Source organism: Coregonus clupeaformis, chromosome 23, assembly GCF_020615455.1.
Source record: "Coregonus clupeaformis isolate EN_2021a chromosome 23, ASM2061545v1, whole genome shotgun sequence".
In the NCBI taxonomy this organism is placed as follows: Eukaryota; Metazoa; Chordata; class Actinopteri; order Salmoniformes; family Salmonidae; genus Coregonus; species Coregonus clupeaformis.
The window spans coordinates 38,143,844-38,162,150 of NC_059214.1; the positions used below are offsets into that span (position 1 = coordinate 38,143,844).

Here is an 18,307-nt window from a genome sequence, read left to right on the forward strand (position 1 = left end):
AGTTAGAAAGAAAGAAACATTTAATTTGAACATGTACTAAAGTTACTGTTACTTCAGCCAGCCCAGTTCCCTGGTGGCATGTTGTGTTGTCTTGTGTTGTGTGGGTTGTTGTCTGGTATTGTAGTCAAATTAAATTGTATTTGTCACTTGCTTCGTAAACAACAGGTGTAGACTAACAGTGAAATGCTTACTTACGGGCCCTTCCCAACAATGCACAGAGAAAAAAAATAGAGAAATAACAGAAAAGTAATAACATGTAATAATAAATGCACAATGAATAATTATAATTTGGCTATATACACGGGGTACCAGTACCGAGTCGATGTGCAGGGGTACGAGGTAATTGAGGTAGATACAGTATCTACATATAACTAGGAATAAAGTGACTAGGCAATAGGATAGATAATAAACAGTAGCAGCAGTGTATGTGATGAGTAAAATAAAAGTTTGTGCAAAAAGGGTCAATGCAGATAGTCCGGGTAGCTATTTAGTAATCTTATGGCTTGGTGGTAGAAGCTGTTCAGGGTCCTGTTGGTTCCAGAATTGGTGCTTCGGTACCGCTTGCCATGCGGTAGCAGAGAAAACAGTTTATGACTTGGATGGCTGGACTCTTTGACTATTTTTACAGCCCTCCCTCTGACACCACCTGGTATAGAGGTCCTGGATGGCAGGGAGCTCGGCCCCAGTGATGTACTGGGCCGTGCGCTCTACCCTCTGTAGCGTCTTGCGGTCGGATGCCAAGCAGTTGCCATACCAAGCAGTGATGCAGCCAGTCAATATGTTTTTGACGATCAGAGGGCCCATGCCAAATTCTTTCAGCCTGCTCAGGGGGAAGAGGCGTTGTCATGCATTCTTCACAACTGTGTTGGTGTGTGTGGACCATGATAGATCTTTAGTGATGTGGAGACTGAGGAACTTGAAGCTCTCGATCCGCTCCACTACAGCCCCGTCGATTTGAATGGGGGCGTGCTCGGCCCTCCGTTTCCTGTAGTCCACGTTCAGCTCCTTTGTCTTGCTGACGTTGAGGTAGAGGTTGTTGTCCTGGCAACACACTGCCAGGTCTCTGACTTCTTCCCTATAGGCTGTCTCATCGTCGTCAGTGATCAGGCCTACCACCGTCGTGTCATCAGCAAAATGAATGATGGTGTGTAGTCGTGAGTGAACAGGGAGTACAGGAGGGAACTAATCAAGCACCCCTGAGGGGACCCCGTGTTGAGGATCAGCATGGCAGATGTGTTGTTGCCTACCCTCACCACCTGGGGGCATCCAGTCAGGAAGTCCAGGAACCAGTTGCAGAGGAAGGTGTTCAGTCCCAGGGTTCTTAGCTTAGTGATGAACTTTGTGGGCACTATGGTGTTGAACGCTGAGCTGTAGTCAATGAACAGCATTCTCACATAGGTGTTCCTCTTGTTCAGGTAGGAGAGGGCAGTGTGGAGTGCAATAGAGATTGCGTCATCTGTGGATCTGTTGGGTCTGTAGTGTCTTGTTAATACCAACCAGCTTATGCAGGGAAAGATAGACAGTAGGTAACTGATTCACACACACCCACACCCAACCACACACACACACACACACAGTCACACACACACACAGGTAGGAACGCACACACACTCGTACACACACACAATAGGGAGAACACAAGACAGCATGAAGCTCTGGAGACCGTGCCTGCAGCAACACAGTACCGGTGAAGGAAGCAGACAGACACCAACACAAGTAGATGGTGACACTAATCCATGTACAGTACAATAAGTGGGTATCTGAAGTTAAATCATCTGAACTATAATGGTGTGTGCCTACATATGCTCTTTACCCAGAACCCTCTCTGTCTGTGGGTTCGATTCCCACAGGGGGTATGAAAAAAAAAAATGTATGCACTAACTGTAAGTTGCTCTGGATAAGAGCGTCTGCTAAATGACTAAAATGTAATGTAATGTAAATTTGGCTCATCTCTTTTGCAGTAGGAATAAGGCAGATGGTTGTTAACATGCACCCAGCATCACCCTGTAAACTGTTGTCTCATCCTCTTTCTCTACTGCAGTGATCTTACATATGCTACTCTGAGGACAGACTCACAGTCACGCTGTTCGCCAGGTCTTCACGCGCCAGGCGACATGTGTTTCCCTCACACACTCCTCCTCGCTTGCAACCAGAGAGATCATACACCCTACTTAAACTATATACGTTTCCATTTGTATTTAATGAAGATGTGTGTTTCAGGCTTTCATATGAGCAGCTGCCAATACATGCTTCAGTACTGTAGGTAGAGTAGTTTATACAGTGGGGACAACTATTGTAACATCTCATACTTGACTGTGTTAATGTAGTATTTAAAAGGTAAAGGTAATGATGCAGGGACTGTTTATGCTCCTGCTCCTACTCCAGGTGCACAATCAAGGTCAAAAGGTCACAAGGGATGGCAGGGTCTGCACTTCTTGTACTACCTACCTCATCTCTGCTGAATCTTTAACTCCATGACAAGGGCACACTCACCCTGCTGCTATGCCCAGGACAGTGTGGCCTCCCACGGGTAGTAGAAGTGGTGGTGATGGAGGATAGTGGAAGTAGTGGGGCACAGTTTCTAACCAGACGGTGCCTGTAGGGATAGCCTTTAAGTGCCTTTAAAGAGCCTGCCCTGCCTTTCCTGTGCTCACCCCACCTCATCTCGACTCTATGACAGTGGAACTGGTGGGGGTTAATGGTTGTGGTGGTGGTGGTGGTGGTGGAAGTGGACGTGGTGGGGTAGCTACAGTTTCTATTGGCGGCAGGTAGCCTAGCGGTTAAGAGCGTTGGGCCAGTAACCGAAAGGTCGCTGGTTCGAATTCCCAAGCCGACTAGGTAAAAATCTGTCAATATGCCCTTGAGCAAGTCACTTACTCCTAATTGCTCCTATAAGTCACTCTGGATAATAGCGTCTGCTAAATGACTAAAATGTAAAATGTAAAATGTATTGGAAGAGAATAGGAGTGACTTTCGGTCACTGTTACAATTTCTAACCAGACAGGGGACAGTGCCTGAAAACATTGTCCTCCTTCCCTAACATGAAGGTCCTATCCACCACTGCCTTAATCTCAACCATAATGATCACGCACACACACTGCCTTTCCTGCCAAGACCGCAGCCACCTGCCAGGCCACAGGGAAGATGATTGTTAAGATGAACTTGCATTATTTTTAAACAGGAAATCTCATGAATATACAATGTATCTCTCTCTCTCTTTCTCTCTCACACACTTCCTCTCTCTCTTCTCTCTCCAATCTCTCTTTTCCCCTCTCCTCTCTCTCTATCCCTCTGTTTCTCCCAAAGAAGAAAAGAGGAATTGATCTTTCACTGCCTTTGAATTGCAAAAGAAAGCTTGTTTGCACAGCCAGACTCCTTGGAGGATGACTCTAGAAATGATGTTGCCTTAGTGTCACGGTTTCGGCCGAGGCTGCCTCTCTTCCTTGCTCGGGCAGGCTTCGGCGGTCGTCGTCTCCGGAGTACTAGCTGCCACCGTTGTATGTTTCGATGTTTGTTTGGTTTTGTCTTGATGTTGTACACCTGTTATCGTTTAGCGTTCATTATTGTCCTATAAGTTCTCGTTGTGTTTGTCAGGTGTTGTGTGTGATTGCGCTACTGTTGGTTGTCTGTGCTTCGTTGTTTCCTCCTCTGTTTGGAGAGGGTTCTCGCACATGTTAGTGCGCATTTTGTTTTACGCCTGTGTGCGTATTTACTCGCCTCCGGGCTTTTTGCCTCGTGTTCTAAGTGATTGTTCACTAAAGTCTTTTGGACTAAGTTTCTGCGTCCTGCGCCTGATTCCTGCACCACACCCACCTACAGCACCCACTGACAGAATCACACACCAAAGATGGAATCAGCAGGAGCCGCAGCAGCACCTGAGTCTCTGGAGGAGCGGGTCCGCGAGCAGAACGACCAGATCCTACGTATCGGGACCGCCCTTCAGGACGTGATCAACACGCTTCAACGCTGGGAGCCCAGAGGGACACACACCCCTCCACCTTCCGTGCCATCACCATCGGCCAGTCAGCCCATACAAGCTCCGGAACCCAGGGGAATTCGGCTCTCGCTCCCGAGGGCATATGATGGGACCGCTGCCGGGTGTCAGGGCTTCCTTCTACAGTTGGAGCTATACCTGGCCACCGTACACCCGGCGCCCTCGGGACACGAGAGTGTGTCTGCCCTCATCTCCTGTCTCACCGGCAAGGCGTTGGAATGGGCCAACGCCGAGTGGAGGAGAATAGACGCCTCCACTATCACCTACTCAGAGTTCTCCCGCCGCTTCAGGGCTGTGTTTGACCATCCACCTGAGGGGAAAGCGGCGGGAGAGCGTCTATTCTACCTCTGGCAGGGGAGGAGGAGCGCCCAGGAGTTCGCTTTAGAATTCCGAACTCTAGCGGCGGATGCAGGGTGGAATGAGCGGGCCCTCATCGATCACTACCGCTGTAGTCTACGAGAGGACGTCCGTCGGGAGCTGGCCTGCAGGGATACCAGCCTCACTTTCGATCAGTTAGTGGACATGTCCATCAGGCTGGACACCCTGCTGGCTACCCGCGGACGTTCCGAGGGGGGTCCGTCCATTCCATCCTCCAGCACCTCCGAGCCGAGCCCTATGGAGCTCGGGGGTGCTGGCGCTAGAGAGAGGAGGGGTCGGAGCACGAGGGGGGCCGTCCCCTGCACCAACTGTGGCCGTGGAGGACACACCGCGGCTAGGTGCTGGGGAGGGTCTCCTAGGGGAGAAGACGGCAGGCTCCGCACTGGGGAGTCCTTCCAGGTGAGTAGGCGCCCCCACTTACCCAGAGCTCTCTGTTGCGCACTTCTGTATACCTGTGCTATTTCCACAGGTTGCACCTCATTCCCAGCATAAGGCGCTAGTAGATTCAGGCGCGGCTGGGAATTTTGTTGATAGAAAATTTTGTTCAGAATTAGGGATTCCCCTTCTTCCTGTTGACGTCCCATTCCCGTTCATGCCCTAGATAGCCGTCCGTTGGGATCGGGCTTGATCAGGGAAGTCACAGCACCACTTAGGATGTGTACGCAGGGGGGGGTCATGAGGAGATTATCCAACTATATCTGATCGACTCTCCTGCGTATCCGGTGGTGCTGGGAATGCCCTGGTTGAGTATCCATAATCCATCTATTTCGTGGCAGGAGAGGGCTCTGATGGAATGGTCTGCCCAGTGTGTGGGGCGATGTTTAGGTGTTTCCGTGGGGGCTACCTCGGTGGAGAGTCCAAACCAGGTGCCCGCATTGCACATTCCCCCCGAGTATGAGGATTTGGCTATTGTGTTCAGTATGTCGAGGGCGACGCAGTTACCTCCTCATAGGCAGGGAGATTGTGCGATAGACCTCCAGGCAGGAGCTGCGCTCCCACGGAGCCATGTGTATCCTCTGTCTCAAGAGGAGAAGAGAGCTATGGAGACTTACATAGACAAATCTCTGAGACAAGGATACATACGGCCATCCACTTCCCCTGCGTCCTCGAGTTTCTTTTTGTGAAGAAGAAGGATGGAGGGTTACGCCCGTGCATTGATTACCGTAGTCTCAATCAGATCACGGTGAAGTACAGTTATCCACTTCCTCTGATTGCGACCATGACGGAGTCATTGCGCGGGCGCGTTTCTTCACAAAATTAGATCTCAGGAGCGCTTACAACTTGGTACGCATTAGAGAGGGCGATGAATGGAAGACAGCGTTTAGTACCACCTCGGGTCATTACGAGTATCTTGTCATGCCATACGGGTTGATGAACGCTCCTTCAGTTTTCCAATCATTCGTGGATGAGATCTTCAGGGACATGCAGGGGCAGGGGGTGGTCGTGTACATAGATGACATTCTTGTGTACTCGTCTACCCGAGTCGAGCATGTGGCCCTGGTGTGCCGAGTGTTGAGGAGGCTGTTGGAGCACGACCTGTATGTCAAGGCAGAGAAATGTCTGTTCTTCCAGGAGTCGATCTCCTTTTTGGGTTATCAGTTGTCTGCGTCAGGGGTGAAGATGGAAGTTGACCGGGTGTCAGCCGTGCGTAATTGGCAGACTCCAACCACTGTTAAAGAGGTGCAGCAGTTTTTGGGGTTTGCAAATTACTACCGGAGGTTTATCCGGGGTTTTGGACAGGTGGCAGCTCCCATAACGTCTCTTTTGAAGGGGGGTCCGGTGCGTTTGCAGTGGTCAGCCGAGGCGGACAGGGCTTTTGGGAGACTGAAGGACCTGTTTACTTCGGCTCCGGTGCTGGCGCATCCGGATCCCGCTTTACCATTTCAGGTAGAGGTGGACGCGTCAGAGGCCGGTATAGGGGCCGTGCTTCGACGGTCCGGCACGCCACCTAAACTCCGCCCCTGTGCTTTTTATTCCAAAAGCTCAGTCCGGCGGAGCGAAATTATGACGTAGGGGACAGGGAGCTGTTAGCCGTGGTACAGGCCCTAAAGGTGTGGAGGCATTGGCTTGAGGGGGCTCAACACCCTTTTCTCATTTTGACTGACCACCGTAACCTGGAGTACATCCGGGCAGCTAGGAGACTGAACCCTCGCCAGGCGCGGAGGAACATGTTTTTGGCCCGGTTCGTATTCAAGATCACGTACATCCCTGGGTCACAGAACGGTAAGGCAGACGCACTGTCTCGGCGGTATGACACGGAGGAGAGGTCTGTGGAGCCCACTCCCATACTGCCGGAGTCTTGTCTGGTGGCACCGGTAGTGTGGGAGGTCGATGCTGAAATCGAGCGGGCGTTGCGCACCGACCCTAGTCCTCCTCAATGCCCGGAGGGTCGGACGTACGTCCCGCTCGAGGTTCGGGATCGATTGATATATTGGGCTCACACGTCACCCTCCTCTGGACATCCTGGTATTGGCCGGACAGTGCACTGCCTTAGTGCTAAGTACTGGTGGCCCACGTTAGCCAGGGATGTGAGGGTTTATGTCTCCTCCTGCTCGGTGTGCGCCCAGTGTAAGGCGCCTAGACATCTGCCTAGGGGTAAGTTACAACCCCTGCCCGTTCCACAACGACCATGGTCTCACCTCTCGGTGGACTTCATCACTGACCTTCCCCCTCGCAGGGGAATACTACTATACTGGTCGTTGTGGACCGGTTCTCTAAGGCCTGTCGTTTGCTCCCCTATGCCGGGCCTTCCTACTGCCCTACAGACCGCCGAAGCTCTATTCACCTACGTTTTCCGGCACCACAGGGTACCCGAGGATATTGTGTCTGATCGAGGTCCCCAGTTCACCTCCAGAGTCTGGAGAGCATTTATGGAGCGTTTGGGGGTCTCGGTGAGCCTTACCTCGGGTTACCATCCAGAGAGTAATGGGCAGGTGGAACCGCGTGAACCAGGATGTGGGTAGGTTTCTTAGATCATTCTGCCAGGGCCGGCCGGAGGAGTGGGCACGGTATGTTCCCTGGGCAGAAATGGCCCAGAATTCCCTACGCCACTCCTCAACTAACCTAACCCCTTTCCAATGTGTGTTAGGTTACCAGCCGGTTCTGGCACCATGGCAGCAGAGCCAAATCGAGGCTCCTGCGGTGGATGAGTGGGTGCGGCGCTCGGAGGAGACGTGGAACGCTGCACACGTCCATCTGCAGCGGGCCATCCGTCGTCAGAAGGCGAGCGCCGATCTCCACCGCAGTGAGGGGCCGGTGTACGCACCTGGTGATCGAGTCTGGCTCTCTACCAGAAACCTGCCCCTCCGCCTGCCCTGCCGGAAACTGGGTCAGCGGTTTGTGGGGCCGTTTAAAGTCCTGAGAAGATTGAACGAGGTGTGTTACAGATTACAACTGCCTAGTGACTATCGTATTAACCCCTCGTTCCATGTGTCTCTTCTCAGGCCGGTGGTAGCTGGTCCACTCCAGGAAGATGAGATCAGAGAGACTCCTCCGCCCCCATTGGACATCGAGGGGCACCGGCGTACACCGTGCGGTCCATCTTGGATTCGAGACGTCGGATGGTGGGTCTCCAATATCTCGTGGAGTGGGAGGGGTACGGCCCGGAGGAACGGTGCTGGGTGCCGAGGAGAGACATTTTGGACCCGTCTCTCCTGACAGAATTCCACCGTAGTCACCCGACGCGCCCTGCTCCGCGTCCTCCTGGTCATCCCCGAGGCCGGGGTCGGCGCACGGCTGGAGCCGTGCGTCAAGGGGGGGGGTACTGTCACGGTTTCGGCCGAGGCTGCCTCCCTTCCTTGCTCGGGCAGGCTTCGGCGGTCGTCGTCTCCGGAGTACTAGCTGCCACCGTTGTATGTTTCGATGTTCGTTTGGTTTTGTCTTGATGTTGTACACCTGTTATCGTTTAGCGTTCATTATTGTCCTATAAGTTCTCGTTGTGTTTGTCAGGTGTTGTGTGTGATTGCGCTACTGTTGGTTGTCTGTGCTTCGTTGTTTCCTCCTCTGTTTGGAGAGGGTTCTCGCACATGTTAGTGCGCATTTTGTTTTACGCCTGTGTGCGTATTTACTCGCCTCCGGGCTTTTTGGCTCATGTTCTAAGTGATTGTTCACTAAAGTCTTTTGGACTAAGTTTCTGCGTCCTGCGCCTGATTCCTGCACCACACCCACCTACAGCACCCACTGACACTTAGATGACTCCACAACCAGATAAAACATTTGGTTTGGATGCTTGTTTACTTGAGATAGCTAATTCTAAATGAACACACTAGTTATATTAGTGAAAGCCATGAATTGCAACACAATGCAAACCCTAGTCTTAGATTCAGCTTACAGGCATCAAATTGCAAAGCTTTCTTGTGACAGTAGCTACTGGAGTAACTCTTCTGCAGCCAAACAATGATGATTACATCCTGTACATTCACACAAATAACTCCAGATGAGGTTATATTGGATAACTGCAGTCCAATTCACTAGATTCTACATATTGTTATTTTCCTATATGGAAGAGAAAAGGACTATGACAAATACCAGCAGCATGTCTTTGGGTAGCCTGTATTATACATTGAGAAAGAAAAAAACACAGCAGATCTATATTACTGAGAGTTAAGCCAGGATAATTTATGATTATGTTCGATTAGCTCACATCATTAATCAGACACAGCAGGCACAGACACACACGCACACGCACACACACACACACACACACACACCCACACCCACACCCACACCCACACCCACACCCACACCCACACCCACCATGGGATCATACACTGGGATCACCCTGTGAAAATAGAGATGTATATGATGACCCAGTGTGACTTCCTCTCCCTCTAGTAAGTCATCTTCACCCCCAGGGGCTCTTTACTTCACACTACATCAATATAATATCATTATCAACCCACCAGGCCTCCATGGGATAATATCATAGGTAATAAAACCCCATCACCATGCCTCCAGCAGAGAGACCACACAGGGTAGGCCTACAGACAGTGAGTAGGTGGAGAATGAGTTTATGGAGAAAGCACAAATTAGTCTGCCGTTCGTCTACCGTTCGTTCACCGTTCGTTCATTTGCTGATGGAGCGGTGTATTTTAGGGACCACCCTGCCGGTTGGTGCCTGACTGCCGACATTTTCGCCCCTTTCTACATGTAGAATCGTTTTGCACAAGGTTTGCTAATTATGGCCGGCACTCTGTTTAGAGGTGCTAAGTAATCTCGGCCGGCAAACACTACCAATGTGTCTGAGCTTTTAGATGTGTATTAGGCCTAGTACTTCCTTCCCATGACTGTAATTTACTTTGTGCAAGGTGCCAGACCATCAAGCTATGGTACAGACCAGTAACCAATTTACCTGCTTATCAGTGTATGGTGAGGGAGAGGGAGAGATTGGGGAAGGGAGAGAGGGAGTGTGGAGTGAGAGAGGGAGGGAGAGAGTGGGGAAGGGAGAGAGGGAGTGGGGAGTGAGAGAGGGAGGGAGAGAGTGGGGGGTAGATAGAGAAGGAGGGAAAAGGGTAGAGGGAGAATGAAGAGAGAGGGAGTGAGAGGGGGAGTGGGGAGTGAGAGGGGGATACCAAAGGGGGCCCTGTCTAGGACATTACATCATTGCTCTCCCTGCTGCTTCTGCTGCAGTGCCCGACAATGAAAGAACTCTCCCATCTCTCTGTTTCTACACAGTAACCAGTTAGTTACCTCTGCTCACACACACACACCAATCTTTCTGTTTCTACACAGTAAATGGTTAGCGCTTTGCTCTTACGGTGTGTATAGAGTTTGTATAGAGAACCATTCGAGCACAGTGACAAATGAGGTGACAAAGGCAATATGACCAATAGAAGACCATCAGCAAAGACCTGGCTCTCCTGAGAACAACACCAGGCTTTGCATGGAAATACTTGTACACTAAGTCGCTATACCCGCAATAACATCTGCTAAACACATGTATGTGACAAATACAATTTGATTTGATTTGATTTGAAGTCAACGTGCCTGAGAACATAGTAGGATATAGTCAACCATTTGTATAAATATAGAAATACATCAAGAAGGTTTTGGGAGGTTTCAGCTGATATACACAAAAACACACACATATACATACACACACACACACACACACACACACACACAGCCACATGCGCACACACATTGTAACATTTAATCCTTGGGTTTGCCAGATAGCCAAACTGATAGGCAGCTTCAGAGGGTCTAATTGCCGTCTTGTTTCAGCTAACACACACGTGCACACACACACACACACGTACACACACACACACACACACACGTGCACACACACACTTGTTCTGATCTGGGGGGGATGGGCCACTCTCTCTTTAGGTCATTGATTGGTGCTGCGTGTGCCTGCCTCTATGGTGCTTCAGAGGGGGGCTGGGTGACAGAGGAAAGAGGCTAAACGATCAGAAATGTCACTGCTGATTTCACTCCTGGGAGGGAGGCAGGGAGTGAGGGATGGTCAAAGACAGGGACAGAGACCGACAGGGACAGAGACCGAGAGAGAGAGAGAGAGAGAGAGAGAGAGAGAGAGAGAGAGAGAGAGAGAGAGAGAGAGAAACCGAGAGAGAGAAACCGAGAGAGAGAGAGAGAGAGACAGAGAGGGACAGAGAGAGAGAGAGACAGAGAGAGAGAGAGAGAGAGAGAGACAGAGAGAGAGACAGAGAGAGAGAGAGAGACCGAGAGAGAGACAGAGAGAGAGAGACAGAAAGAGAGAGACCGAGAGAGAGACGAGAAAGAGAGAGAGAGAGAGAGAGAGAGAGAGAGAGAGAGAGAGAGAGAGAGAGAGAGAGAGAGAGAGAGACAGACAGAGGGAGACAGAAAGAGAGAGAGAGACAGACAGAGAGAGACAGAGAGAGACCGAGAGACAGAGAGAGAGAGAGAGAGAGACAGAGAGAGAGAGAGACAGACAGACAGACAGAGACAGACAGACAGACAGACAGACAGAGACAGAGAGCGAGAGAGAGAGTGACAGAGAGAGGGACAGAGAGAGAGAGAGAGACCGAGAGAGACAGAGAGAGAGACCGAGAGAGAGAGAGAGAGAGAGAGAGAGAGCGAGAGACCGAGAGAGAGAGAGAGACCGAGAGACCGAGAGAGAGAGAGAGAGCGAGAGAGAGCGAGAGAGACCAAGAGAGGGACAGAGAGAGAGAGAGAGACGAGAGAGACGAGAGAGAGACCGAGAGAGAGAGAGAGAGAGAGAGAGAGAGAGAGAGAGACCGAGAGAGACACAGAGAGAGAGAGAGAGAGAGCGAGAGAGAGCGAGAGAGACCAAGAGAGGGACAGAGAGAGAGAGGGAGACAGAGAGAGATAGAGAGAGAGAGAGAGAGAGAGAGAGAGAGAGAGAGAGAGCGAGAGACCAAGAGAGGGACAGAGAGAGAGAGAGAGAGAGAGAGAGAGAGGGAGACCGAGAGAGACCGAGAGAGAGAGAGAGAGAGAGAGAGAGAGAGAGAGAGAGAGAGAGAGAGAGAGAGAGAGAGAGAGAGAGAGAGAGAGAGAGAGAGAGAGAAATGCCTAATCGATACTCAGTGCTCAGGCATTTAGTGTGCGATGGGGATGAAGGACATATTAGCAGAGGTGAAATCTGCCTGAATGTCAACAACCACCAGGAACAGTTCAACATGAAGGGAGTTGTTACAAAATATCAGCAACCAACAAGAAGACTACATCTGAAACGCATCCTAATCCCTACATAGTGCACGCCATTTGACCGTGCACTAAATAAGTAGTGCACTCCATAGGACATAGGTTGCCAAAGGAGAAAAAAACACATACCTGCAGCGAACCATAAGACAAAGACATTATCCACCTGCTCCGTCTGATCTGAACCTAGAGGGAGTTGTGAGTGTTCTGTCCTCCCCCATACACCAACGAGAGAGAATTCTGGCTGCACCTGGGTTGTGTGCGTCTAGACAGTCCCCCTCACTGTCATTTTGGCACACACAGTGTCTGTCTCTCTCCCCAACACACACACTCAATAGGCCCTCTCAATGCCAAACCATAAAACATAGAAACAGTATGTTGCCGTAATATACCATACCTCCTTTGGCCACAACTACATGATCCTCAATAATTATGCCAAACACAAACACTGAAACAGAAGGCAATAAAGGAGAGGGTGTGAGAAAGAACGAGGGAGAGAGAGATTGAAGAGAGGGCGTGAGAAAGAACAAGAGCAGATAGAGAGAGATGGATGAGAAAGGAGAGCAGCAATATGCCAGTGCTTCCTGTAGCTGTACAGAGAGAGAGCGAGAGAGAGATTCTTCATATGCCAGAGAAACAGGCACAGTGACGCAGCATCTATGCAGCTTCATACATAAGATATATACACAGAAATATATTACAGAGAGAGAGAGAGAGAGAGAGAGAGAGAGAGAGAGAGAGAGAGAGAAAGAGAAAGAGAGAGCGAAAGAGAGAGAGAAAGAAAGAAAGAAAGGAGAAAGAGAGAGAGACTTACCTGGTGAGAGAGGAAGGAGGAGAGGATGACGGTTTTCCTTTCAGCACACAGAGGAGAAAAAAACACTTTCAGAGACCTAGAGAGAGAGAGAGAGAGAGAGAGAGAGTTATAATTACAGAAGGATAATACTACCCTGTCCTCTTTGTTTCCTCACAACTGCATACACCAGCATGGTAACTGGTTAGCAACATCACACACTGGGAGCAGCCATGCTTTCATCTAAAACACTGTCAAAGACACCTTGCCCAAATATCATGCACAGACACAGACACACACACACAGACATACACTCCAAAGACACTGCCCACAGCAGGATAGTGACAGCACACACAAGGGACTGACTAGTAAGGAGGTTGTCTTGGTTCTTGTGTGTGAAGGGGTGAATGATGGCTTTCAGAGCCCCTAAACATCCTTCTACCCACTGTGAACACAGAGACAGCCCCAGTCAGGCCACAGCAAGCATTCATATCACCAGAAGGACATCCATCCCCTTAGCTAGGGACAACCCACATGCACAGGCCACAGATACCCAATTAACCTCTTCGGATGGGATGCTGCCTCTAAGCAGGGGATGCTTTGCTCCATGCGTGTCCATGTGAGGGTGTATCATGCGAATGAGAGGGGCTAGTGGAGTCTATAATCACGTAAAGGTAAGAATATAATGTATGTAAAAGTATATGAATGTTGCAAACTGCTCTCCCCCTAGATTTGCCTGATGACTCAAACTGAATTATTTCGCTGCTCTATATTCGCTACATACTTCCGTCTGAGACTGCCATCGTTGCAGTCGTTTGTGGTAACGTCAAAATGAGAGGTGTTGTACAAAAGTAATCAGCGATCGGATCGTCTCTAACAAATCAGAGTATCAAAGCCAATGACACATTTTCTAAACACAGCTTTACCCACGTGTGTTCTGGCTCTGTCCCAACCCATCGGTTTCTGGGATCAATCAGAACGGTTAGTGTTTGCGTTTTAGAAATCATCGGGGAGGTACTCAGCTCCAGACTCATTGCAGAGAAGAAACTAACGTCTGTGGGCGTGGCGTAGCGTTTGGGTAGCCTAGATGGCTCAAAGGGTCAAAATGGTATCCAAGGATAACGGAGAGTATATGTCAGTTAGTCAGTGAGGTGTCCAGTCCAGTCCAGTCCAGTCCAGTCCAGTCCAGTCCAGTCCGTCCGTCTAACACTATTAAGGCAGATTAAGGCCAGAGTTGTTAATGAAAGCAGGCTGACCAGTAACTTAATGAACTGTAAGCTGATTGGCTGTGACTCAGTCCAGTTAGGCAGTCCAGGGCCCCCGTAGAGCATGGAGCTCACGGACTGACTGACTGGAGATGTGTCCCAAATTGCACCCTATTCCTTATATATTGCACTACTTTAACCAGGGCTCATATGGCTCTGGTCAAAAGTAGTGCCCAGCCTGAAGCCTCATTTGCAGCAAAGCAAAGCCTTTTTGGTTGAGCAGGATGAGATGTGATGAGAGTTGATCAGTCATCGAGTGGAGAGAATCCAGTGAGTCAGATCTGGTCCCTTTGATGAAATGGGTTTAAACATGATGAAACTGCTGAGATCAAATTGATTATACTCCAGGACTCTGAGAGTGATTGGGCTAATGAAGGAACACACACACACACACACTCACGACTGGGCTAATTAAGGAACACACACACACACGACTGGGCTAATGAAGGAACACACACACACACGACTGGGCTAATGAAGGAACTATGTTCTCATGTCCTGGAATGCTCCCGTAGTCCAGCTTTACCTCTCTCTTTCTCTCTTTCTCTCTCTCTCTCACAATCCCTCTGTCGATCTCACCCTCTCTCTCTCTCCCTCACTCTCCGTCACTTGCTCTCACTCTCTCATCCCTCTCTCTACCCTCTCACTCTCTCTACCCTCTCACTCTCTCTACTCTCTCTCTCTCTCCTCTCTCTCTTTCTCTCTCTCTCTTTCTCTCTCTCAATCCCTCTGTCTTTCTCCCTTCTTTTGGCTGTTTTAAAGTTAATTTCCTGCAATCTACAGTACGTATTCTTCCATGTCTTATGTGTGTTTATATGATACCAGGGGTTCAATCCCGACCAAGTAAAATATATATATTGTATTATCATATTTATTTAGGGACCCGTGGTCCGTATTGACCCCGTTCTGGGTCCGGATCAGTTGAGTTTATCATCGTTTACATTTATCAGAACAGAAGGTTGAAATTACCATATAAATTGTATGTTCAAAGTCTATCCATGATAGAGTCATACCCCTTTTTATAATAACTGGAACCATATCCTCTCTGGTTCAGGATGTGTGAGATTTACAGTGTTTATAGTAGGTACACAGACACACTATATACAAAAGCATGTGGACACCTCTTCAATTAGTGGATTCAGCTATTTCAGCCACACCCGTTGCTGAAAGGTGTACAAAATCGAGCACACAGCCATGCAATCTCCATAGACAAACATTGGCAGTAGAATGGCCTTACTGAAGAGCTCAGTGACTTTCAATGTGGCACCGTCATAGGATGCCACCTTTCCAACAAGTCAGTCCGTCAAATTTCTGCCCTGCTAGAACTGCCCAGGTCATCTGTAAGTGCTGTTATTGTGAAGTGGAAATGTCTAGGAGCAACAACGGCTCAAAAGCTCACAGAACGGGACTGCCGAGTGCTGAAGCGCGTAGTGCTTAAAAATCATCTGTCCTTGGTTGCAACACTCACTACAGAGTTCCAAACTGCCTCTGGAAGCAACGTCAGCACAATAACTGTTCGCCGGGAGCTTCATGAAATGGGTTTCCATGGCCGAGCAGCCGCATACAAGCCTAAGACCACCATGTGCAATGCCAAGCATCGACTCTGGAGCAATGGAAACGCGTTCTCTGGAGCCATGAATCACTCTTCACCATCTGGCAGTCCGACGGATGAATCTGGGTTTGGCGGATGCCAGGAGAACACTACCTGCCCGAATGCATAGTGCTAACTGTAAAGTTTGGTGGAGGAGAAATAATGGTCTGGGGCTGTTTTTCATAGTTCGGGCTAGGCACCTTAGTTCCAGTGAAGGGATATCTTAACGCTACAGCATACAATTACATTCTAGACGATTCTGTGCTTCCAACTTTGTGGCAACAGTTTGGGGAAGGCCCTTTCCTGTTTAAGCATGACAATGCCACCGTACACAAAGCGAGGTCCATACAGAAATGGTTTGTCGAGATCGGTCTGGAAGAACTTGACTGGCCTGCACAGAGCCCAGACCTCAACCCCATCAAACACCTTTGGGATTAATTGGAACGCCGACTGCGAGCCAGGTCTAATCACCCAACTTCAGTGCCCGACCTCACTAATACTCTTGTAGCTGAATGGAAGCAATGTTCCAACATCTAGCGGAAAGCCTTCCCAGAAGAGTGGTGGCTGTTATAGCAGCAAAGAGGGGATCAACTCCATATTAATGCCCATGATTTTGGAATGAGATGTTTGACGAGCAGGTGTCCACATACCTTTGGTCATGTAGTGTACATACACACCACTCCTAGATGACACACACAGACATACCCCTCCTAGATCAAACATAAAGCTGCTGTCAAAGCCACAGGCATCATCAGAGCAGATAAACCTGAGACATGGGAAGAGACAACCTGTCACAGCAGTAGCACCAGCACCAGCTCATGACTGTCTGCCACAGTTGCTGTCCCAATTAAATAACCAGGAGTGACACTGCAGCATCGTTTTCAGCTAGGGAAATTGGCTTTGTTTGTTACAGTTAGGTGTCAAGCTTCAAACTTCATACCCCAGTGTCCATGTGTGCCTGCAGCAGTGCAGTGAGAGTCCCTTTTAGCCACGTCATGGGATACGTACTAAGCCTAACGAGGCACCAGCAAAAAGCGCTGAATATGTCATTTGTGTAATAAATATGTAATTCGATTGCATCCCCATTAGGAGATCATTTATATGCAGGAAAATGACAGTGGTAACATATTGGATTGCAGTAACTTCCCCCTCTATCACGTCCAAGAAGAAAGAAAGCATCAACACCAGGGGCAATTAATATGGAGATTATTCAGAGGGCATCATACAGTTATTAAACTACATAGGTATAATTATTATAGAATCCATAGACTGTTAATAGCACACATATTGAATGCTGAAGTTCCTGCTTACCTTCCTGCTTTCGCTCCTATGGGTACATCCAATAAGGCCGCCGGTCCCGCCATCACAGAACATGAATGAGAATGTTTGTCCCAAATGGCACCCTATTCCCTATATAACGCACTACTTTTGACTTTAGTCAAAAGTAGTGCTCTATATAAGGAATAAGGTGCCATCTGGGGTGCAGACCCTTGTCTGAGAAAGTATTTCAGTCTTAGTGGACTAACACAAGTAGACTTAAGGTTTTCTGCAGACAGCCACACACATCCATTGTGGTCAGACAGATCCCAGAAAAAAGCTATTCACTAAGGTTAGAGTGTCAAGCCTCTTATGGCACCATACACACAGGCTGGCAGGGGAACACAGAGAATAAGAGCTAAAAAGGACAGACGGCAGAGAGAGAGAAGAGCACGGGCCAATAGAGTGAAAGCAGGCAGTGGAAAGAGGTGAAAACAGGGTAAATGGGTGAAAGTAGTAAGACCTATAGAGAGCTCCAGTAGTCTCATTCCTACAGTGCCTTGCAAAAGTATTCATCCCCTTTGGCGTTTTTCCTATTTCGTTGCATTACAACCTGTATTTTAAATGGATTTTTATTTGGATTTCATGTAATGGACATACACAAAATAGTCCAAGTTGGTGAAGTGAAATGAAAATAATAACTTGTTTCAAAACATTATAAAAAATAAAGTGCATAAAAGTGATGCGTGCATATGTATTCACCCCCTTTGCTATGAAGCCCCTAAATAAGATCTGGTGCAACCAATTACCTTCAGAAGTCACTTAATTAGTTAAATAAAGTCCACATGTGTGCAATCTAAGTGTTACATGATCTGTCACATGATCTCAGTATATATAGACCTTTTCACTAAGCAAGGGGCACCACCAAGCAAGCGGCACCATGAAGACCAAGGAGCTCTCCAAACAGGTCAGGGACAAAGTTGTGGAGAAGTACAGATCAGGGTTGGGTTATAAAGAAATATCCGACATTTTGAACATTCCATGGAGCACCATTAAATCCATTATTAAAAAATGGAAAGAATATGGCACCACAACAAACCTGCCAAGAGAGGGCCGCCCACCAAAACTCACAGACCAGGCAAGGACGGCATTAATCAGAGAGGCAACAAAGAGACCAAAGATAACCCTGAAGGAGCTGCAAAGCTCCACAGCAGAGATTGGAGTATCTGTCCATAGGACCACTTTAATAAGCAAACACGTTTGGTGTTCGCCAAAAGGCATGTGGAAGACTCCCCAAACATATGGAAGAAGGTACTCTGGTCAGATGAGACTGACAATTTTGGCCATCAAGGAAAATGATATGTCTGGCGCAAACCCAACACCTCTCA

General features: G+C 48.9%; 1 protein-coding gene across 5 annotated transcripts in view; it reads right to left on the reverse strand.

Moving 5' to 3' along the window:
* The window catches only part of LOC121536993 (microtubule-associated protein 2), a 150,845-nt gene that overhangs the window by 92,310 nt on the left and 40,228 nt on the right, over nucleotides 1-18,307 (reverse strand). For all 5 annotated transcript variants that reach the window (XM_041844696.2, XM_041844695.2, XM_041844697.2 and 2 more), the window contains exon 2: nucleotides 12,831-12,906. The gene's annotated coding sequence lies outside the window, so the exon portion shown is untranslated. The remainder of the gene's footprint in view (nucleotides 1-12,830; nucleotides 12,907-18,307) is intronic.